General features: G+C 41.7%; 1 protein-coding gene across 1 annotated transcript in view; it reads left to right on the forward strand.

Moving 5' to 3' along the window:
• Positions 1–18,109, forward strand: part of AATF (apoptosis antagonizing transcription factor) — a 117,987-nt gene that overhangs the window by 23,976 nt on the left and 75,902 nt on the right. The gene's annotated exons all lie outside the window — the stretch shown is intronic.

Below are 18,109 nucleotides of genomic sequence, written 5' to 3' on the forward strand. Positions count from 1 at the left end.
ACATACCCAGTTCCTGCAACCGTTTTTCATATGTTTTAGCCTCCAGTCCCCTAATCCTCTTTGTTGCTCTTGTTTGAGATGTCCCACAGTCCCGTATCAACATTTTATGACAGTTGTGTTGAAAATAAGCACTTCCTGTTTTTGGCAAAACCACACACATTTGGTTTGCTTAATCATGGTGGTTTTCACTTACTGCCATAAGAAACCTGTTTTATGACCGTCATGACCTACAATTGCAATGGGCAGCTTCCATTTATATGTCGAGGACTACCTGAACACCAAATGAGAGAGGAAGCTTTTGAGTTTTCCGGAAAAAAAAGTTTTCAGTCCAGACAGATTTTTCATGACATTGCCTCATGGAAGAATTTGTTTGATGCCAAGGCAGCTAGATTTCATCAGTACTTTGTGAAAAGATTGTGTTGCTAATGAACCCATTCATACAAGTACCGTATTTTTTGGAGTATAAGACGCACCTTAGTTTTGGGGGAGGAAAATAAGAAAAAAGCTGATTGGCAGGTGGATTGGCCTCCCGGAATACGCCCCATCAGCTGTTCCCAGAGGTGAATTTTAGCAACAGGTTTCTTGGTTGTGAGCTCTGTGCCTTGCTTTTTTTTCTGCCTCTGAAATTTTCAGAAAAAACTTTTTTTCCTGCCTCTGAAAGCCTCCAAAAACAGAGCTTCAGAAAAAAAACCCTCTGAAGCTCTGTTTGGGGGCTTTTTTTCTGAAGCTTCATTTCTGATGCTTTTTCAGCCTCTGAAACTTCCGTTTGAGAAGCTGGATGGGGCTACATTCGGAGTATAAGACACACCCAGATTTCCACCCTCTTTTTTGGGGGCGAAAGGTACGTCTTATACTCTGAAAAATATGGTAGTTCTCGACTTACAACCACTATTGAGCCCAAAATTTCCATTGCTAAGCAAGACAGTTGTTAAGTGAGTTTGCCCCATTTTACGACCTTTCCTGCCATCGTTGTTAAGTGAATCACTGCAGTTAAGTTAGTAGCACGGTTGTTAAGTGAATCTAGCTTCCCCATTGACTTTGCTATTTAGCAATCGGAGTCACATCCCTGGAATGTTCATTATATGTCAAAAGATGCAAAGAGCATTTAAATCATGGCCCAACTGGGGATTAAGGAAACAAGTTGTCCATTGCTTTTGTAATTTAAACAGCCAAGGGTTAATAATCAATACAACCATAATAGACAGGCAAGAAAGAACTAGACTAGAGAGATATACAGTAGTGGGCAAAATTGTGGAAACCTTTTGGGAAAAGCAATCATTCAATCTAACAGCTGCAGAACTAAAAGACTTTTGGTTCACTCCATGGGAAGACGTTGTAAGGCTGTAATTCATGCTAAAGGTTACCCAACTAAGGATTAACTGACATGGTGATCATTTTTGTATATCTCGTTTTTTCGATGGTGATCATTTTTGTATATCTCGTTTTTTCTACGTGTTTCACTTTTCTTCTTTATACTGTAATTGCTATTCTAATAGCCAATCCTTCATAAAAGTTATTGCATTACATTCTTGATTAATTTATCTTCCCATTGATATATAATTTTATGGCACTACTCCCCCAAAAAGTGGGGTTATTAGCTAGTTTTAGAAAATACATTTCTATTAACTGGGTTTTATTGCTGGGTTGCTTCTGACTAAGAAGTTTCTTTAGTCGGCTCCATAGATTTTCAATTGGGTTAAGGTCTGGACTATTCCCAGGCCATTCCAGCAGTGGGATAGAATTATCTTGAACCTCCAAAAAAAAAGTGGTGTTATTAGCTATCAAACCTCAAAAATACACTTTTCACAAAAGGTTTCCACAATTTTGGCCACTGTGTACACCTTCACTGTATCTTGTGAAGGTTGCTTCTTTTTGGCTTAGCATCATGTCAGAAGGTCGCGAGAGGTAAATTACATGATTTACCAGTTCCAGGACACTGCAACCATCATAAATACATGCCAGTTGTCAAGCATCCAAATTTTTATCACATAGGGATGCGGCACTGGTTGTGAGTGTGAGAAAAATAAGTCACTTTTTTTTAGTGCCACTGTAACTTCAAACAGTGACTAAACAAACAGTTGTATGTCAAGGACTGTCCCATACCTGCAACGGCTCCTCGGTGTTTGAAAACCCACATGCACACACAGCTTGCTGCTTCTTTAAACCAAGGCTCCCCCCCCCTCTTTTTTTTTTTTTTTTTTTTTTGGTTTAAAAGGCAAAGTCCCAGCAACAGGAAGCCTGACCTTTTAGTAAAACGTATGCTATTAACGTATTTAATGAGATGCATTACAAACGACAGCAAACGACGTGTTTCATTACTGGTCCAAAAACGGTGATATCGTTAAGACCTTTAACAGAAACAATGGTTGACATTTTGATATTTCCCATAAGCAAAACTCAGTTATGAACATGGAGTTTAATACATAAATCCCGTAAAGAGCTAGAAATTCATATATAGGACTTTTTTTTTTTAAAGCTTTGCCAGGGTGATAAAAGAAGATTCTGCACTCTAGCATGGCTTCCGCTGATGGTATCTTCAGCTAGTAAGTGCTAAATATTTAAAGGATTTAGAAATAAAATCCTGACTGGCTTAACCAGCTATTGCTACCTGAGAAAGTTCTGCGTTTCAAACATAGATCTCACAAAACCTTTTTAAGACACTATTTGTTTTCTAGTTAATAGCGCTCAGAACAATGCATGATAAAAACACAAATAAAACACAAATCTGTAGAAACCAAAGCAAAAGAAGCATAATAAAGCAGTCAGTTAAACGGCAGTGGCTAAAACACTATTATAGAAAGTATTATTAACTATTATAAAAATAAAACTACATTTAAATCAGGTCACAGTTATGGAAATACAAGAGGTTAAAAGGCCCAAGAAAAATAAAAAGTAAAACATAATTTACGTGTGATGAATTTCACAGATGCGACCAGAGGAAAAAATAGGGAAGAGATAAGAAAAATGAAAAAAGAAAATAAAAGGCATAGTAAAGTGCGCTATAAAATATCAAAGTAACAGCGATATAAAATCTGCCTATGGGTAGTCCTTGATTTAGGACTGTAATAGAGCCTGACAATTACAATCATAAAGTTGTAACGGTCGTAAGGCAGGTCATCATGTGATCAACCTGATTTTGCAATCTTTTTTGCGGCGGTTGCTAAGTCAACACATTGTTTGCTGTGAGTGTTTAAACTGGAAGGAGGTGCTGGTTTTTGGCAAAAAAACAAACAAACCGCGGTCACATGACCACAGGATGCTGCAGACAGCCATAAATCCAAGCCAACCACCCAAAAGGTCACGTGACCAGGTAGGAGGATACTGGCATAAAAAATTGCAGCCACTATTTCTATGTACAAAGCCAGTTCTATGTAGTTTGAAGGAACAGGAGGTTTAGAAATATTTAATAAGAAAATAGCTAGCTGAAAAGAGAAATCTACTTTTCAGTTTGTTTTATCCTTTAATAAATCATTTTCCAAAATTGTTGAACTTTGCAAGACTGCCACCAGAAATTTAAAAAAAAAAGAAGAAAAAAATGCTTCCTAATTTCCGACATTTTTAGAAAAGGAATCTTTTCACAATCAATATTGGTTTACACCAACAGTACAAATTCTCTTACTATATTTCTCTAAGGGTAATATTTATTGTGAATTTGCCATTTCGCCATTGATTTTACTTCTTTACTTTTTGAACCAGACTTTAATCGCAGCATATAAATTATCTGCATTTTTCTGTGATAAATGTTTCAAACTTAATCAGATCTCTTAGAATGCCACTTTGTTTTCGTAATTAATTTTGGACTGCAGCTGTTGTAGATACTGAAATGTTTTTAGTTCTCACTATTTTGAAGAGAGACTTTTGAAGGGTTTCATCTTTTTCTGATTAATAATTTTCTTGCAACCTACATGAATTATTGTCTCTTCAGGTATCAGTTTTTAATACATTCTTCTTCATGCAAATAAACGATATCATGATAAAAGATGATAAATATGGAACTTTTTTCTATTTGTTGCTTTCAAAACACTGCTTGTTAAGTAATTCCTTAAAGAATGGATTTTTAAATTTTTTAAAAAAATTAAAAAAAATTAATTGCCTCACAGACTTTTGTGAAAATCACCCAGAAGTCCTGTTCCTTCCATAGAAGCAGTTCAGCCATAAAAATACCATAATCCTATCTCTTCTCAAAGTTGAGTAACTAGCTTGGCAGAACGATTTAGAATTCGTTGCTGCTTCCAACTCTTATAAAATCTTGATCTTTAACGTCGGGTATTTTATTAAGCCACATAAAATGGAATGATAGTGACATGTTGAATAGAGGAATTGAAACAAATGTTGTAAGTGTGTCTTAAAAATCGGGGCGAGGAAGGCATAAATGCTGTGCCAATGTTGAAAAATGGTGAGACTGGGGGTAGATGACGTAATGGAAGAAATATTAAAACATGGATGCAATCTGCTTGTAGCCGTCCAACTTGTTTAATTAGTGTTATTGTTTCCCCATCCAAAGCAAAAGTGAACGCACAGGGATTAGTTTGTTTTTTTTAATTTGATTTATATGCCGCCCTTTAAACTGGCGCCCTTTATATGCCGCCAGTTTAGGTGTGAAATAATAGAAAATACTTTCGCTCAGGTTTTAGATCTTGGCAGTTGTTTTGCTCTCCAAGCTTGTTTCAATTTAGTTTCTGAACGTTTCATTACCAGACTAGGTAACATCATCAGTAGGGTTTTCTTGTCCTATTCCCCTTTAGCTTATAAATGTCTTGTGTGCCAGTGTGGTCAGTAGGTCGTGTGTTTGGTTGTTCATTTAAGAGTGTCTGGGAGACTTTTAGCATCATTTAGGTCAGGGGTCTCCAAGCTTGGCAACTTTTAGAGTTGTGGACTTCAACCCCCAGAATTCCTCAGCCAGCGAAGGTTAAAGCTGTCAAAGCGGGCTGAGGAATTCTGGGAGTTGAAGTCCACAACTCTTAAAAGAGACCCATGATTTAGGTGGAAAGGGCACTAGAGGGGACAGTGTATAAAATGTGGAAGTGCAAAAGAGCAGGATTTATGGCAGGCCGGTGGTTGAGAAACCAACTTTTGCTCTTCAGTGGTTTATTAAGAAATGTTTAAAGGAGAGTTTATTGAATATTGTATGTTAAGGATATTGTTGTGTTACCAACCAGCAGAGTGTATGCACAAGGAAACGTTGCTGAGAGCAATGAATAAGAGTTATGCAAACTGGTTTATCAAAAGCTTACTTGATAGTAGAAAAACAGTCTCATAGTCTTTAAACAAATTCCAAGTCTTTGCCAGTTAAATCAGTCCAGTAGTTACAGATATCTTCTTACCAAACAAACATTAGTTGGTTAGAATAACAAACTCACTCTGGTTCACAAACCACGATGGTAGCAGATCCATCAAACGATGATTACAGATAACAACTCCTCTCAATGGTAGCTTATCATAGCAGCTTCATCATTAATGGCAGCATATCATAGCAGCTTCATCATCAAACTGAATACGTTACAGTACCTTGCTTAAATACTTTCACAACCAGTCATTACCTAATTATAGCATGACTCAGCATTACAATGAATACCTTTAAAGTAACATATTACATTTACAGATTAAAGTTACAGTACACTTATATTGCCTGGACAACTTAGTTAGGCTCAAACCATATCCTAACATTGTATATTATTGTGTATTATATATATATATATATTGCGTTGTATACGATTGCATATTGTATATCGAAGTTTCTCAGCCTTCGGAACTGTAAGACACGTGGACTTCAACTCTCAGAGCTGGCTGAGGAATTCTGGGAGTTGAAGTCCATGCGTCTTAAAGTTGCCAAGGCTGAGAAACACTGCTGTATATGACAGGTAGTCTTCAACTTACAACAGTTCGTTTAGTGACAGATCATAGTTACAACAGCACTGGAAAAAAATGTGACTTCTGATCGTTTTTCACACTTACGACTGTTGCAGCATCCCCATGGTCACGTGATCAAAATTCAGATGCTTGGCAAGTGGTTCATATTTATGACCGGGGGTCATGTGATTCCCCTTTTGCGACCTTCTGGGCAACGAAGTCAATGGGGAAGCCAGATTCACTTCACAACCAGGTTACTAATTTAACAAGTGCAATGATTCAGCTTAACAACTGTGACAAGAAAAGTGGTAAAATGGGGCAAAACTCCCTTAAGAAATGTTTCACTGAGCAACATAAAGCTTGGGCTCAATTGTGGTCGTAACTCGAGGACTAGTAGTCCTCGACGTGCGACCACCATCGAGCCCAACATTTCCATTGCTAAGCAAGATCTTCCGACAAGCAAAGTCCGCTTAAGACACTTAACAAGGGTGTCACTAACATAACAGTTGCAGTGTCCACTTCACAACTATGGCAAAAAAGATCCTCAAATGAGGCAAATTTTACTTAACCACTGTCTCACTTTAGCCACAAAAAGTTTGGGCTCAGTTGTGATTGTGAGGCTATTGTGTGCAGAACTGCAAGCATGGGAGAGAGATCGGTTGAACGAGGGGGACTGGGCTGCACATAATTTTAAACTGGGGAGGTGGGCGTGTGTGTGTGTGGGGGGGGGGAACTCTTCCTCTCCTCTCCTAGCAGCGCCTTTTTTTCCGCCTTGCTTTACGTACCACAGCACGGCCTGCCTGTCACCGGCCTGTGGATCTCCGGATTCTGGCGGATGATTTACTGCAAAATGGCTTATAAATTGAAGTAGAAAGTGTTTTGCCGACGTGGCAGCTTTCAAGCTTCGCACCCATTTGTCACCCAGCATTTCCCTTTGTGTATGGAACAGGAATTAATTAGGCTGCACTGCGTGGTGAAGAGAGGGAAAAAAAAAAAAACTTTATGGCCATAATTTATATAGGATAGCTTTTTGTTTTTTTTAAAGAGGCAGTGTCGCTTTGTTTAGGCTTTAAACCCTTGAGAGCAGAGGGGCTGTCCATATCGCACATGTGCGCACACACATACACACACACACACGCACACGTGCACACACACACACCCCTTAAATACAAATTCAGCCTGCTGCGCTGAAGGAGGCAAAGCTGGGTGGTTTTCTAAGAACAGGCCCTTGTGGGTCAATTGGAAGCTAATCATTGGATTTACACATTGTGCTAAGCCATGTTGCGTTTTGCTTACCTTGGAGGTGGCCTGTGTATGTGGGCCGGTCGTTATAATCGTGGGTACCTAGTTTATTCCAACAGCTATGGTTGAAACAAAACCGTAGCATGGCAGAGTATAGGAATCCTATATATATAAAGCTCTTGTGGAGGAAAGGCCTCGGTTTATAACCATCACTGGATGTTTTTCAGGGCTGTCAAACTCGATTTCATGGAGGGCCGAATCAGAGTTGTGTTTGACCTTGGGGGGGGGGGGGGCGTAGGGGGGCGGCATGGCCAGCTCGACATCACTCGTGTCTGGAGCGCCTGTGGGTAGCCCGAGCGCTCTACCGGTAAAAATGGGCTCCCGAGCTCCGTTTCCAGCTGCCACAGTCTCTGCAACCCTCTGCCAGCGAAAACGGAGCACGGGAGGGCCGCATTTTGCTGGCAGAGGCAGTACGAGCCAGTCCTTTGCTGTTCCCAGGACCAGATCTAAGCACCCCACGGGCCAGATCTGGTCCGTGGGCCTTGAGTTAGACTCCCTTGGTTTAGACAGTCACTTATCTGAAATGATATAGGTTCTCCTGCTTGAGCAGAGGGCTGGACTAGAAGACCTCCAAGGTCCCTTCCAGTTCATTCTATTCTATTCTATTCTATTCTATTCTATTCTATTCTATTCTATCCTTCCCCTGGAGTGGGGTGGGAATGGAGATTTTGCAGTATCCTTCCTGTGCCACGCGCACCAAGACACGCCCACCAAGACACACCACTCCCACCAAGCCACGCTCACAGAACTGGTAGTAAAATAATTTGGATTTCACCACTGGGTAGCAGCATCCTAGAATCGTATTCCATTTACGACCTTCCCATCTGGCTTCCAACAACGCTTAACGACCACATGATTCACTTAAGTAAACAGCCATGGCAAAAAAGGCGGTTAAATTGGGCGCGGCTCACTTAACAACGAGCTTGCTTAGAAAACTGAAATTCTGGTCTCAATTGTGGTCATAAGTCAAAGACTCCCTGTAGTTTCTCTGAGTTGGCAGCTTGGTGGAGCAGGGATGGAGCAGGCCCAGGTGACCAAAAAAGACTAGGAATTCCACGTAAGCTGATGATGGGGCTGGAGAAGAGAGAGAGAGAGAGAGAGAGATACCAGTCAGATGTAAGATTGGTCATATAACATTTAATCAATTGATCAACCAGTCAGTCAATCAATCCATCATTTCTGTAGCCGCCCAACTTAAGCAAGTGGGAAGCTTACAATTCCAAAATTGTAAAACAATTAACACGATTTAAAAGACAGTAAAACAATAAAAAACATCCACAAAATAATTAAGTATAAAGCAGCAGCCCTGATGATTAATCAAGTAATAGTTCAACTTTGGTTTCCAAGTATGGAGAGAGAGAGAGAGAGAGAGAGAGGGAGGGAGGGAGGGAGGGAGGGAGGGAGGGAGGGAGGAAGGAATTGCTAATAGAAAGCAGAACATAAAATTAGAACATTCATAAGGACTTTCTGCTTGAGGGTTGATCTACTGTAGAAGATCTCCAAGGTCTCAGTTTTGGTCACCACACTATAAAAAAGATGTTGAGATTCTAGAAAAAGTGCAGAGAAGAGCAATTAGGATGATGAGAAGACTGGAGGCTAAAACATATGATGAACGGTTGCAGGAACTGGGCATGGCTAGTCTAGTGAAGAGAAGGACCGGGGAGACAGGATAGCAGTCTTCCAAAATTTGAGGGGCTGCCACAGAAAGGAAGGGGGTCAAGCTCTTTTCCAAAGCACCCGAAGGCCAGAAAAGGAATAATGGGTGGAAACTGATCAAGGAGAGATTCAACCTAGAAATAGAGATTTTCTGACAGTGAGAACAATCAGAGATTGTTCTCAGAGAGCCTTGGAAGTACAGTGGTCTAAGGCACCCTGTTATTAAGCTGGTTATTAAGACCAGCTGCCTGCAATTACTGCAGGTTCGAATCTCGCCAAGGCTCAAGGTTGACTCAGCCTTCCATCCTTTCTAAGGTAGGTAAATTGAGGACCCAGTTGTGGGGGCAATAAGCTGACTTTGTATAAATATACAAAAGGATGAAGGCTATTGCTGAGCACATTGTAAGCCACCCTGAGTCTCCGGAGAAGGGTGGCATATAAATCAAATTTTAAAAAAAAAAACAATCAACCAATGGAACAGAAGTTGCCTTCGGAAGTTGTGGGAGCTTCATCACTTGAGACTTTCAAGAAAAGATTGGACTGCCAGAAAGGGCCATGATTGCGAACCTATGGCACATGTGCCACAGGTGGTACACGGAGCCATATCTGTGGGCACGCAAGCGTTGCCCTAGCTCAGCTTCGGCACACGCAGCTGATTTTTGGGCCTTCTGGGCCCACCAGAAGTCGGGAAACGGACTGTTTCCAGCTTCCAGAGGGCCTCTGGTGGGGTGAGGAAGGCCATTTTCACCCTTCCCAGGCTCCTAGAAAGGTTCTGGAGCCTGGGGAGGGCAAAAAATGGGTCTTGCAGTCCCACCGAAAGTCGGGAAACGAGCCGTTTCCAGCCTCCAGAGGGCCTTTGGGTGGGTGGGGAAGGCCGTTTTTGCTCTCCCCAGGCTCCAAGAAAGCCTCTGGAGCCTGGGGAGGGTGAAAAAAGGGCCTACCGGGCCCACCGGGCCATCGTGTGCCAAAAGCAGGGGGAACGGGGGGGTTGCATGCGTGGGGCGCATTGAATTATGGGTTCCCCCTGCTTTGGCACGCTCCCCCTGCTTTTGGCACGCAACGGCAAAAAGGTTAGCCAGCACTGGTGTAGGGTCTCCTGCTTGAACGGGGAAGGTTGGACTAGATGACCTATAAGGTCCCATCTGTTAATCTGTCCCTTCCAACTGTGTTACTCTGTTGTTTTGGGGTCTGCCATAAACGTGAACAGCCAAGGACTCTTCAGGTCTTCGGACACTCAAGGATTACCTGTAGTTGCATTGTCTGGTTGAATGTAGTATACAAGGAGCCATCCAGCTACGAACTAACCCAACATTTTACCTTGCATGTTATATGAACTTGAGGCCACCTTGAGGACCATCCAGAAGTTACAGTATGCAGCAGCGCAAGCAGTAATCGGCGCCTCTCTTTTTATGTCCATTTGTGACTGCTACTCTTGCTGTATTAGGGTTTTTTTTAAATACACATTTTTTATTTTAGTACAAATAATCCATCTTCCATTAAACAGTGTGTCATCTGGGTACAAAGGTTTGTGCAATAACAGTTAAAATTTACTTTACTTACTTTACTTTACTTTATTTGATTTATATACCGCCCTACTCCCGAAGGACTCAGGGCGGTGAACAGCCAAACAGTAAAAATACATAGATACAAAATTTAAAAACAAAGTAAAATCGAATTAAACAATTTGGCCCAGACAGATTAAAATACCCCAATCATTTTACAATCCTATTCATTATTTAATCTATTCTTAGCTTAATACCAATACTTTAAATATCTAATACTTTACATCCTCTTCTTAATTTGCTTAACTCTATTAACTATTTTCTATATTTTACTCATCTACTTTTATTTCTAATTTTTGTATTTGTCCTCTAACCATCGATAAAACGTTTCCCATATCGCATAATAACCAGTTTGTTCTTTCTCTTTAATTGCCAGTGTTAATCTGTTCATTTCTGCACATTCTAATATTTTCCTTATCATATTCTCCTCTGTAGGAATCTCTTCACTTTTCCAGTTTTGTGCAAATACAATTCTAGCTGTGGTTATTACATGAATAATCTATAAGTTTCTGGTAAGATTCCCAACAGAAATACTTCATAGTTGCCAGTCAGATTTCAGGCACAATTCAGAGTGTTGATTAATGGACTTTATGGCCCTAGTTATTTGAGAGACTGTCTGTCTCTAATTTCCTGCTTGCCTACTACATTCAGGCCCAATGAGTGTTGCTTCAGGTTCCTCCACTTAAACACCATCGTTTTGTGAGATCAAAGAAATGTCCCTTCTCTTGTTGTTGCCCACTGGGACAACATCCCCCAGAAATACATAGGGCACCCACTTTCCTCTGGGTGGCTCTTAGGACCTGCTCCTGTTTCCAGACCTGGGGGGTTAGCGTGCCTGAGGAGCCCTTATTATATTTATCGTGTTTTTATTGTTTGTATTGATGCGGTTGTTTTTAGTTTGGTCCGCCTTGTCTTATTTTATGTCTTTAAAACTAGGTTTTTTTTTTTTTTAATTATGTATTTGGATACCACAAACTGCCCAGAGTGTTTTGGAAAAGGGGCGGTTGTAATAAATTTAAGTAATATAATAATGTCCATTTTCGAATCAAAACATGTCCCTGTTCAGTTTTAAATTAAAGCTAGCTGGTTAGCATAGTTCAGATCATTAGGAAAAAAAGGAAGGGAAGCGGGGAAATAACAATTACAAAGTTGGAAGGGACCTTGGAGGTCTTCTAGATCAACCCCCACCCCCCTCAAGGAGGAGACCCTGTACCATTTCAGACAAGTGGTTGTCCAATCTCAACCTAGAAATGAGGAGGAACCAGGATTTTTTAATTTATTTTTTTAATTTCATTTATATGCCGCCCTTCTCCGAAGACTCAGGGCGGCTTACAATGTGCTCAGCAATAGCCTTCATCCTTTTGTATATTTATACAAAGTCAGCTTATTGCCCCCACAAACTGGGTCCTCATTTCACCTACCTTAGAAAGGACGGAAGGCTGAGTCAACCTTGAGCCTGGCGAGATTCGAACCCTGCAGTAATTGCAGGCAGCTGGTCTTAATAAGCTTAATAACAGGGTGCCTTAAACCCCTGTACCACCAAGGATGATTATCTTTATCTTTTCTTTATCTTTTCTTTGATTTATATACTGCCCTACTCCTGAAGGACTCAGGGTGGTGAACAGCCACAAGATAAAACACATAAATACAAAATTTAAAAGCAAAGTAAAATTGAATTAAACAATTTGGCCCAAGACAGATTTAAAACACCCCAATAATTTAAAACAGATTAAAATTTACATTTTAAAAAGGGAAAAAGGGAAAAGATTAGGCCAGGCCAGCCTGATGGAATAAAAAGGTCTTAAGAGCACAGCGGAAGGTGCGCAGATCCGGGATCCTCCGTATCTCCGGGGGGGAGCTCATTCCAGATAGTAGGTGCCCCCATAGAGAAGGCTCTCCTCCTGGGGGCCGCCAGTCGACATTGTTTGGCCGACGGCACCCGGAGGAGCCCCTCTCTGTGAGAGCGTACCGGCCGGTGGGAAGCTATTGGTGGCAGCAGGCGGTCCCGTAGATAACCAGGTCCTAACCATGTGGCTTAGCCATTTGGCCCGTAGATAACCAGGTCCTAAGCCAAGATTAGGAGACTGGAGGCTAAAACATATGATGAACGGTTGCAGGAACTGGGCATGGCTAGTCTAGTGAAAAGAAGGACCAGGGGAGACATGAGAGCCGTCTTCCAATATTTGAGGGACTGCCACAGAGAGGAGGGAGTCAACTATTCTCCAAAGCACCTGAAGGCCAGACAAGAAATAATGGATAGAAACTGATCTCGAGGAGAGATTCAACCTGGAAATAAGGAGAAATTTTCTTGCAGACATTTCATTCGAAGCACTGATGATGTAGCCTAGTTCGGTAATGAAAGGTCTGCAAGAAAAACCACCAAGCTCAGAGAGCACCAAGGACCCCCACAGAACATCCTTTCTTTGCACCCTTTCCACATTCAACCCTGGCATATCCTATTGTTCTGCCCCAGCTTCGGATTCCCAGAGAATGTGACACACATCAAGCTTCGCAAACACTGTTTAATTCCAAACAAACCCCTTTCAAGAATGCAGGCTTCCTGTGCAAATGGTCCTTATCAAAGTTATTAAGAACAAAGTCCGACAAAGGTTGGCAATCAGCCCAGAAAACCAGATATGAGAAGTCGCTCACTCTCCAAGATGCTCTGTAGTAATGAGACGTTGTTTCTAGCAAGAAAGCACTAATTGCGTGCGACTTAAATAGGCTAAGGGAGTGGCCAATTATCCTCAAGCCCTACTCTCGAGTAGACCTCCTCCTCCTGAGTAGCCACTCCTGCCTTTTGGCAGCCCTGCGTGCTCGAGCATTGAGGAGAGGCTCCTCCATTTCGCTCTCTCCACTGGAAGGAGCCTCTGGAGTTTCTGAAGGCCCAGGCTGAGTCTCTGCCTCTGGCATCACATCGTCTTCAGCCTCCTCGCTGTCCGACGCAAGCGCCGGCTGCGCAGGTTGCTGGTGCAACACCACACCAGCCTCCTCGTCATCGGGATCAGCCACGATCCGCACAGGCCACTGGCGGGCCACAACACTTATACAAGAGCTAGATAGCAACCAAACGGAGAAATTGCCAGAGATTTGGGCAAAACTCTGCCCATCACAGCAAACACCGACTAACTGGAAGGATCAGCGAGCTGTGTACCTGGAGAGAAGCTAAAGAGAAGGTCCCAAAGTTTATTGAAAACAATTGAGATGGTCAGAAAGTTTCTGTGGCTATCCAAAGTCCTGGAACACAGTTACCTAATCAAGGTAATTATTTCTGGATGCGGAGTAGATCGGACATGGTGTCCCCTATACAGGTCATCTTCAATTTACGACCACAATTGAGCCCAAAATTTTCTGTTGTTAAGTGACACATTTGTTAAGTGAGTTTTGTCCCCTTTTACAACCTTTCTTGCCTCACTTGTTAAGGGAATCACTGCAATTGATAAATTAGTAAGTTGTTAAGTGAATCTGCTTTCCACATTAACTGTGCTTGTCAAAAGGTTATAAAAGAGGATCACGTGGGAAGGACTGGAAAAAACCGGAAAAATTGGGGGGGGGGGAAAACTGGTTTTCCCCAAATTGTTATGGGTTTTTTTCCCCAGGCTTTCCCATCTTTATGACATAACCTTGGACATAGCAACGGTCATAAATATGAACCAGTTGCCAAGCATCTGAATTTTGATCACATGATCATAGGGATGCTGCAAAGGTCGTAATAATTCACTTTTTTTCAGTGCCGTTGCAACTTTGAATGGTCACTAAACGAACTGTTGTAAGTCGAGGACTACCAGCCAGGAGTGGGATTTGGGGGTCCTCTGAACTGCACAGAATATAACCCTGTCAATTTGCAAGACCTGACAGCGCTTAATTACAAATTCTTCCTTCCTTCCTCCCTCCCTCCCTCCCCTCCTCCATTTACAGTTCCAATCTTTTTATTTTTATTTATAGCTAATCTTCGGAGGGTAGGGTTTCAATCCGTGCTCAGACTGGAAGCTCCATACGTCATGCTGCTGGGGAAACAGCTGGGAATCCTAGCTATTTAAACAATATATAAATCATTTAATCTTGTACTGAGGGAGCAGAGGATGAGGGAAATGGCTCTTGGAGTTTTGAAATGACAGTATCAATGCAGGCCATAGCCGGACGCCCGCTGGGAATTGAAACAGCAGGGCAGCTGAGGAATTTTTGTCTTTTAATTTGGGGAGGTGGCAGTCAGATTTCTCAATAGGACCTTTTTTTTTCTCTTTTTTTTTTAAAGAAAAAAGCAGTGCAAAAGTTCATGTCTTCACTATCGGAAGTGTAGCTGGGTCTGTTTGAAACACAGACACCCTCCCCGATCGCAGCTTTGTGAACTCCGAAGGTTGGAGGAATTAAAAACTTGCATTAAAGGAAATGGGAGATTAGCATCCTGTCTTATTTGGGCCTATTTGCATATATTTGCTTCTTTCTTTTTGTACTTGATGCAAATGGGAACCGGCAGTTTTTGTACTGTACTAAAATGCAAAAGCAGCTGTTCCTAAGCGAAGCGATAGAAGAGAATTATTTGTAGCTCAGGGTTGAGATGAAGGGTCCTCGGTGCTCTCCGAGGTTGGTTATTTTTCTCGCAGACGTTTCATTACCCGATTAGGTAACATCATCAGTGCATCAGTGCTTCTAGCATCCGTCTCCTTTTGGCTCATCGTCTGTCATCTGCTGCTTTCTCCAACTGTCCTGCAAATTCTCAAGTTGCTTCTTCTTTTTTCTTAGAATGATGTGAGGCTCAAAATTAACTGTCGTTTTCTTTCTTTCTTTCTTTCTTTCTTTCTTTCTTTCTTTCTTTCTTTCTTTCTTTCTTTCTTTCTTTCTTCCTTCCTTCCTTCCTTCCTTCCTTCCTTCCTTCCTTCCTTCCTTCCTTCCTTCCTTCCTTCCTTCCTTTCTTTCTTTCTTTCTTTCTTTCTTTCTTTCTTTTGTAGTCCAATTTATATGCCGCCCTTCTCTGTAGACTCAGGGTGGCTTACAATGCATTATAGCAATAGCCTGCATACTTTTTTGTATATACCTGCTTATTAGGGCTTTCGGGGGCCCCTAAGCGGTGTTGTTCTATACAAAGTTGGTTTATTGCCTCCACAATCCAGGTCCTCAATTTACCTACCTCAAAAGGATGGAAGGCTGAGTCAACCTTGAGCCTGGTGAGATTCGAACTTGCACTAATTGCAGGCAGCTGGCAGCTAAGTGCTAGCACTTAACAGCACTTTAGTCCGCTGTACCACCGAGGCTCAGTAAGGCCTCTTTAGTCCGCTGCACCACCGAGGCTCTTCCCCTTACAGCAGGGGTGTCAAACTCAAGGCCCCCGGGCCAGATTTGGCCCACCGGCTGCTTAGATCTGGCCCACAGGACAAGCCTGGAAATATCAAAAGGACTGTCCCACGGTGCCTCTGCCAGCCAAAAACGGCTGGAGACTCTACATGTCCTTAATCTCTACATTATGGAATTGAGACTGTTTGTGCCAAAAAGTAAATCTCCCTTTGTCTGGAATACCCTGTTTCCCCGAAAATAAGACCTCCCCGGATAACAAGCCCAATCGGGCTTTTTTTTTGGCTTTAATTTATATGCCGCCCTTCTCCGGAGACTCAGGGTGGCTTACAATGCGTTAAGCAATAGCCTTCATACTTCTGCATATTTATACAAAGTCAGTTTATTGCCCCCACAATCTGGGTCCTCATTTCACCTACCTTTGAAAGGATGGAAGGCTGAGTCAACCTTGAGCCTGGTGAGATTTGAACTTGCAGTAATTGCAAGCAGCAGATGTTAATCTGTTAATAACAGTGCTTTAGTCCACCGTACTATAGGCTCTTGAGCGCATGTGCTAAAATAAGCTCCCCCCGAAAATAAGCCCTCCCCCAAAATATTTAACCGCATGGACAGCCGGTCCCTGCCATTTCCTCTGGTTAGGGTTAGGGAGACAGAGCTGGAAATCAGGTAAGACGGCAAGAGGAGCCCCGTCTTGCTCCATGCACCCCAAAATAATAAGACCTTGAAAATAAGGCTAAGCGCTTATTTCGGGGTTCAAAAAAATATAAGACAGGGTCTTATTTTCGGGGAAACACATAGCTGATTTGAATAAAAAAAAGGAAAAAAATGCATCTTGAGCCTGTGTCAAATGTCCACCATGGCCACACACCCACCACGACCCCCCGGCCCTCTGAGGTCAAACACAACCCTGATGCTGCCCTCAATGAAATCGAGTTTGACACCCCTGCCTTATAGGTAGGCCTCGACTTACAACAGTGGTGGGTTGCTACCGGTCTCCTGGATTCTAACCTGGTACTTTCACCACTAGACCAAACTGGCTTCATTACTTTGAAATTTGTATTGTATTTTGAATCTTACCCTACTCTTCTGCACCTTGACTAACATTGTGGATCTCAGTGTTAATATTGAGTCTGTCATCTGCATCTCCATAACTGTCTGCTTTGGCTCTGCATTGAAACAAGACAAACACAGACTTCAGAGGATAATTAGAACTGTAGAAGAAACAATGGCTACCAACCTGCCTTCCATTGAGGACCTGTATACTGCACGAGTCAAAAAGAGGGCTGGGAAAGTATTTACAGACCCCTCGCATCCTGGACATAAACTGTTTCAACTCCTACCCTCAAAACGACGCTATAGAGCACTGCACACCAGAACAACTAGACAGAAGGACAAGTTTTTTCCCCATGTCATCTGCTTAACAACTAATTCCCACAACACTGTCAAATAATTTACTAAGACTGTATTACTATTCTTCTTCTCTTCCTTACTAGTATCTATCTCTTCCCACTTATGACTATAACCACGTGCTTGTACCTTTCAATTAATATTGTTTTTACTTGTTTGATAGTACGATTTGATAGTAACCTTGACTATCATTAAGTGTTGTATCTTTTTATTCTTGATGAATGTATTTTATTCTCCTTATGTACACTCAGAGCATATACACCAAAGACAAAATTCCTTGTGTGTCCAATCACACTTGGCCAATAAAAAATTCTATTCTATTCTATTCTATTCTATTCTATTCTATTCTATTCTATTCTATTCTATTCTATTCTATTCTACCCTACCCTACCCTACCCTACCCTACCCTACCCTACCCTACCCTACTCTACTCTACTCTACTCTAACATGAGATGGAGAAAAGGTTTAATATGGCCACATGTGGTCTCACTATAAAACTGGTGATAAAACATTCCTACACAACATAAAGAATCAGCACATGGTCACCACGGTAGAGAAATTCCTAGGGATATATTGATTACTGAGGAAATGGGGAAACGGGGTTTGTTTGTAGCTTATTCTAACTCTGTGACAGAACACGATGGGCAAAGAATGTTAACCCAGTAGTTACGGTGTCGAGGTTTTATTTAATGCATGGTTTTGTTTCAAATTTCACTGTGTCTACACATTTTATCCTACCAGCAAGACCAGGGTCATCATAATATAACAATAAGCATACCTAAGCATAGATTTTTTTTAAGATTACCTATTTATTTCCTTAATCTGGACTTTTTATCATTAACCCAGGCAATCTGTTGTAATAATATACTTCATTTTTGTTTCACAAATGTGGTAGATGGGAAGAAAACCCCTTGAGCAAGGAGAATTCGGCCTAGGATCACATACTGTCAAAAAAATGACAATATTGTTGAAGAGAGAAACTTCAAACCATATAAAGCATCGATCTAAAAAGAGAAAATTCTGGTCTTTTGCTATTGTTGAGC

This window comes from Pituophis catenifer, unplaced genomic scaffold (assembly GCF_029215685.1).
Source record: "Pituophis catenifer annectens isolate HBS135680 unplaced genomic scaffold, rPitCat1.0.hap2 SCAF_1, whole genome shotgun sequence".
NCBI classification, from domain to species: domain Eukaryota; kingdom Metazoa; phylum Chordata; class Lepidosauria; order Squamata; family Colubridae; genus Pituophis; species Pituophis catenifer.